This window comes from Sardina pilchardus, chromosome 6 (assembly GCF_963854185.1).
Source record: "Sardina pilchardus chromosome 6, fSarPil1.1, whole genome shotgun sequence".
Classification (NCBI taxonomy): Eukaryota; Metazoa; Chordata; class Actinopteri; order Clupeiformes; family Clupeidae; genus Sardina; species Sardina pilchardus.
Window position 1 is genome coordinate 4,045,669 of NC_084999.1, and position 6,364 is coordinate 4,052,032.

Sequence of the window (6,364 nt, forward strand, 5' to 3'; positions counted from 1 at the left end):
CGATTCTGGTATTTCCTTGCTATTCATGCTCAGAAATACAGCACAATTTGGACAGATGATGATCTGCTGTTTCCTACCCTTCATCCTACCCTACCCTTCAGCACTTTTCCACTGTCGCACGCACACAATTTGTTTATCCAGCACCTGCTTTGCAAATAATGATGTCCACAGACAAGGCAGAGTATGTTACATGAATTTATGAAAGTATGATGCATTGAGACATCGAAAGAAGCAACATTTGTAGTTTCTTATGTCTCACAGATTCGCTACCCGATCTGGTAAACTTACAGTACATAGTGCAGTTACAGCCAACAGAGGCCATAGAAGGAAATGCAGAAGTGCCGTTCACCCTGTAACGAGTTGATGCAACACTGACATGACTTTGGAAACATTATTTCAAGGTACATAAAACTCTTTAGTGTTGCTTTAACTTGTGCACTAGAAATATAGAGACTTCTCCACATTTCTACAAAGAGGATGCACAACATTTGCAATTAATTCTTGCCAGTAATAGCTTCAAGTTTTGGTATAATTTCTCTTAACAATAAAGAAACAGACTGAGCAGAAAACAAGACACAGTCATCGTATCATTTCACTGTTGAGTGTGACAGTTCAGCTGTGCTGATCAGACTCAGATGACAACTCAGAGCTGTCGTCACTCAGAGCCTCCACCCACGGACTGTATGAAAACTGCACCACTGGAACACTGACTGACTGAGCCTTTTGCACACACAACCACTCACTTCCATAGGATGGGGGGATAAGTGTGATGTACCCACAGGTCTAAATCTAGTCTACTTTCACTTTCACCTCTAATCATTTCAACAAAAAACGTCTACGATATTGGATAGGCTAGCGTTAAACCACGACAAGGAAAGACGAAGAGAGACCGAGAGAGAAGTGCAAGATGTGTGTGGAGATGTGGGGAGGAAGAGGAGGACGTTTCTATGGTTACAGAAGAAGCAGCTAGTGCTAGTGTCACTGCAGAGTAATAAATTGGATCCCCCGCACGCACGCGTCCTTGCTGACCCTGATAGGCTACCTACTCAGTTTCGAAGGTATTTTTGCAGCACGATAATCACAGAGCAAAAACTAGTCATTTCGAGAGCGCGTGTAGTAGGCTATCTTACATATCTTCCCTGTTACCCTAAATGCCAGTCGACTCAATGACAACAATCAAGGACATTTTAACATAGTGCAATGTTATTTATCTTTAACGAAATTACTTTCTTGCCACATACGCAAATGCATTGTTTATAACCTTCATCGGCTGACATTACGGATTTCAGTTTGCAAGAGAGCTCGGAGCTGTGTCACATTCTACTAAGCTAGAAAGCTAACATAGCTGACACTTACAGTAAAGAAATTCAGATTCCTTCTTATTGATGTCCTTGATTTATGGTGAACTCATTCCAATGTTAGCTTCAAGCGGACACACTTTTTGCTAATGAGACCAAATGCATCCCTCGCTTAGCCTGAATTTCTCCGTAATCTTCCGCAAAACATGCTCAGCTGTCAAACTCACACCGCTACAAGGGCGCCGCCATATTGACGAGTCACGTGACGACACCATAGACAGCAAAACATTCCACCCACCACCCAAACCTGAATGCAGAACAGGCCTACTCGCATCCCTTCAGTTAACAAAATGAAAATTACTTTGGCAGGATGTTTATGTTTTTTGTTATGAATAAACACTAAAATAGCCTCTGTTTCATTATAAATGTGTAAAGACTGGCCAGATCCTTGCACATAATTAGAGACCTGTGTGATCATTGTCCACCACATATTCAGATCCTTTTTCGTTAAACTGGCATGGAGCCTTCTTGATTTCTCTGAATTATAAGCTCTATTGTAATTATAGGCTAAACAAGACAGTGAAAGCATCTCCCTTGAAATAATAGAGGAATAAAGATATAAAATAAAGAAGTCTATTATGCTATTACAATTGTGGTGTAAAATGCATGGTGCTGCAGCAATATGCAATGCAAGAGTCAAAGCATTGTTCATGCCTCCTTTTCCCAACTGGCCATGGCTAGCATAATAGGCTAATATTTAGTGATCTAGTCCTTAATAGGTTGTGGTTAAATTAATCTGGTTGGCCTAAGATCTTTGTGTGTATGCAATTAGTTTTTTTTTCTGTCTCAAAATTATGACTGTTGATGTGAAAGAGAAGTAAACAAATTCAATCTGCACTGGTAGACTATGGGCTATGCATTTGTGTCTAGAATTCGGAATGGACTGCAGTCACTTATCTGGAAATGTCAAAGTTTTAGCAAGGCTGTCATATTGGTTATCAATATACTGGATACATTTTCTTATTCATCTAACTGACCAAAGACAAGTGCTATCGACTAAGATAAATCATTTTGACAGCTTTGTGCATCTATGAGAGGAAAAAAGTTTCTGCTTTTTGATGATAGTAGCTAAGAGCTCTAACATGAGGAAGGTTTTGAAATTTCTCAAGGGCAACACTGACAAACTGTCACCTCCCTGTTTCATTTTTCAGTTGTCACACTGAAAGCCTTTGACTGGAAAAGGATCTCCAACAGCTTTTAACAATACCTGTCTGTTTTCTTTTCCTTGCTGTGACTTCAGTGAAACTTGTGAGCGCATTTCTTGATGCATATCGTCTTGCCAGGCTGTCTATATTTCACTTGCCAGAAAATGTATGTTTTTTAACCTTGACAGTGTAATGCATATTACTGAGCAGTGCAGTTAAACGTTCCTCCTGGTTGCCCCAACCATGTGATACCTTCAACTGAATTCTGGGTCCTAATCGACTTCTTTTGAGATTTGTATTATAGATTAAGATATAGCCTCATATTCACACCATATAGCTATTGCATTAGTATTGATAGTACCATTTTCTAATATATCATAACTGAACTCATTTGGTACCAATGAAAGCTTTAACTCCAAATTATACTTTTTTCCCTCTCTCTCTCTCTCTCTCTCTCTCTCTCTCTCTCTCAGAGCACAGTGGTACTGGCATGGAAATTCAGTGTTGCACATTTCTGCCTGTTACCGTAGCAACCCTTTTATCTCTCTAACACCAGATTGTTTTCTGTAGCAGGATTTAGATTTGTGTGTGCTGTTCAGTGAAGCAGATACGTAAGCTTCCATTTCAGCTAAGCACAAGAGACAAGACAGATCTCCAACCTTTACGCAAGGTGTAATTGTACTCTTTTGTTTCCCTGGCCGAGTGACAGATCGGTTGGACTGAGATCTTCTGACACTGAGACACCTCTGAGATGTATTGCACAGCATGTGTTCTGTCCCAGAAAGACAACACTAGCAGATTAAAAAGCCGGGAAGCAAAGAAGTTAGTTAGTTAGTTTATTTGTTGTTCTTTTTCACATTTTCAACCATTGCATCTTACAGGCACAGGGATGGCACATGGTCGAAAACATAGGAGATGGCACAGACATACATTTTTCATACACTATATACATTGACACAGACATTCACAGAATTATGAACATATTCAGCAAGTCCTTCATATGACCATGGAGCTAAATGCTCTTTTTGATAGTGCGCCTCTGTGACAGGCACCAAGCAGTGTTCTTAGGAGAGGTGAGTGTGGGGTGCGGCAGCCTCTGAGCTTTGGCTGGCAGCTCGGCAGATCACAGGGAAAGGTGAATCAATGTGAGAGCGGAAGAGATATTGTCTAATAAATGCCATGTCTTGCCATATCCCGGGAGCTGAATGCTTTGATCTGACATTATAGCAGACTGCCGAGTGACACCATAGCTAAGGAAACCAGACAGGCATCTGAAGAGCGCAGACCGACCACCAAGGCCAAATGGTGTAGGTTGCGATGCTAGTAAAAGTGAAACTAATTTAGCTGTGAGCTGGATATGATCCTATCCTTCATGCAACAGGGTCGTCCTTCCAAGCTTTGCAGGTGTGATGAAAATCAGGCCTGTAGTTTCTGTGTAGTCAGGCAAATAAACAGGCCAATGGCACCACAATCATCCACTCCTTAGTGGAGGTTTAAGCACTTTGGGTTGCACTCTGCCTTTTCAAGGCAAAAAGTAAATAAACTACTAGATGAAACCAAAACAAAAAATCATAAAATCATCAAAAGTAAAACATTTCAAATGAACAAACAGTATCTAAAAACAAATGTACAGAGTCAAATAACAAACTCTCTTGCTCCACATAGAAAATGCGCTAAATGAATAAAATATTTTTTTACTAGGAATGGTGGGGCATGGGGAGGGGGAGCAGGAGGACTGAAAGAGTGAAGATGTGGTCAGTTTGTCCAAATTGAAGGTTTGACCGCCTCTTTCACCCTCTCACATCAGACTGAATTGAGCTTCTCTGGCCCGAGGCCCCGTCGCCTCCACTGGGGGGAATCAAAGAGAACGAGGGGAGGAAGAGGAGAGGAAGAGGAGAGAGGTGGAGAGGAGAGGAAGGGAGAGAGGTGGAGAGGAAGAGGAGAGGAAGGGAGAGAGGTGGAGAGGAGAGGAAGAGGAGAGGAAGGGAGAGAGGCGGAGAGGAGAGGAAGAGGAGAGGAAGGGAGAGAGGCGGAGAGGAGAGGAAGGGAGAGAGGCGGAGAGGAGGAGAGGAGAGAGGAATGATGCCTTTCTGCCGGCTTCCTGTTCTCAGGGCAAAAGAGATGCAATATCTAGTTATGCGGTTATACCGGAACTCTGGCAAAGGCCACTGGCAGACAGAGAGTACAATAAAATACGTTTTAGAGCAGATGAAGAGCAATGCAAAGCAGATTAAACATATTATTATTATATTATTAAAATATACATTCCACTTCCTTTTCCTCCCTTTCACTAATTTTCAGTGTTTTTTTTTAAAGATGCATTTTAATGCATGAAATGATTAGTTGAAAAACGTAGGCAGAGGAACAGGACAGTGATTTTGGTAAGGTTATTGATTAATGGATTGTACTTAGTTAAGAGGATCATTGCAGGTCTATAGACCATGGATTTACTTCTGTTGACACACTTTCATGTCAACACTTTCATGGAGCTGGCAGGAGAAATTGCGGCCAAGAAAGAGGGATAGACTGAATTGGACTGTGTCATTAGTAAGAGAGGTCATTCTGGGGTCAAATAGCAAACCGGGGAGGCATGGATAGCCGCGGGACTCTATTAAACTACATGGCATACCATCTATACCTTTGCTATATAATCAGTAAGGACATGTGGGATAGAATAGAATGCTGATACATAGAATAACGCAGCATGGGTGAGTCTTTGTGCGGCCATTTAATTTCAGGGTCCACTTGATGTTTTTTTGAGCTGTTTTTTCAGAGGCGGAGGGGGAGGAGTGTGAGGGGGGAGGAGTGTGAGAGTGGCGATTGTGTCGGCGGTTGAGCTCTAAAGAGGTGTGTTGCTGACTCGGCCCCCTTGAGTGGCGGCGCCGCTCGCTTTAACGATCCCTTTGATTAGCGCTCTCACCGCAAGGGCTCCTGCAGTGCAGCCAGGATTCCGGCCGCGCAGATTGTAGAGATTTCCAATGATGAGGAGGACTGTCTTCAGGGTTACATCAGAGAGTGTGCAGAGCAACAGACATGACACACACACACACACACACACACACACACACACACACACACACACACACACACACACACACACACACACACACACACACACACACACACACACACACACACACACACACACACACACACACCCAAGCAAGAACCTAGTGTAGTGTAGAATGGATGATGGCCTCAAATAGATTTCATGGTTGAGCTCTAACGACTCTGCTGTGTAATTTCATTGCAAACCTTCGTATATATTAACACTCCATCACCTCCTGCAGTCTGTAATGCACGTTTTACCTGATGAGTGACTGACTGAGTTCATACATTATGCATTTCCCAGCTAATGAGCTTGGAGCTGCTGGGTTTTTGATCAACAACCTCTGTCAGTTCCCACATGGGCTGTGACAAAACTCCTTTAGTCGCTTTAAACTCAACAACGCCCATCTATATTCTTCCAGTTATACAGAGTGGGGTTAAAACTCAACTCACATAAGTGTTTGCAGTGTACTGTGGATAAATAAGAATGTCTCAAGGTTCTCTAGACAAACTACCTGAAGTATCAAAATGAGAGTCCTGCAGTGGTAAGAAGGATCAGTAAGAAGACACATCTTTAACACAGGGAAGTTATACAGCGTCTCTGTCTGAATGTAATTCCTTCCCATGAACCCCATCTAGATTGTTGTCCACCTGCACAATGATGACTCTCTAACCAGGGTAGAGATGTGCACAGAGGTTGATGGAGAACTGAAGTCCTCACCTTATCGCGCCCCAATCCGACTGGGAGGTGGGGATATATTCGTTGTCCTCATCCTCCAGGGGTGACCTTTCAGTGCCACAGTGATCCATGGC

At 42.6% G+C, this 6,364-nt stretch overlaps 1 protein-coding gene across 1 annotated transcript in view; it reads right to left on the bottom strand.

The window, feature by feature from the left end:
• lars2 (leucyl-tRNA synthetase 2, mitochondrial) overlaps positions 1 to 1,548 on the bottom strand; it is a gene marked incomplete in the record, with an annotated part of 65,655 nt that extends 64,107 nt beyond the window's left edge. The window contains 1 exon segment of the mRNA XM_062538181.1: positions 1,357 to 1,548.
• Positions 1,549 to 6,364: the final 4,816 nt, after the last annotated feature.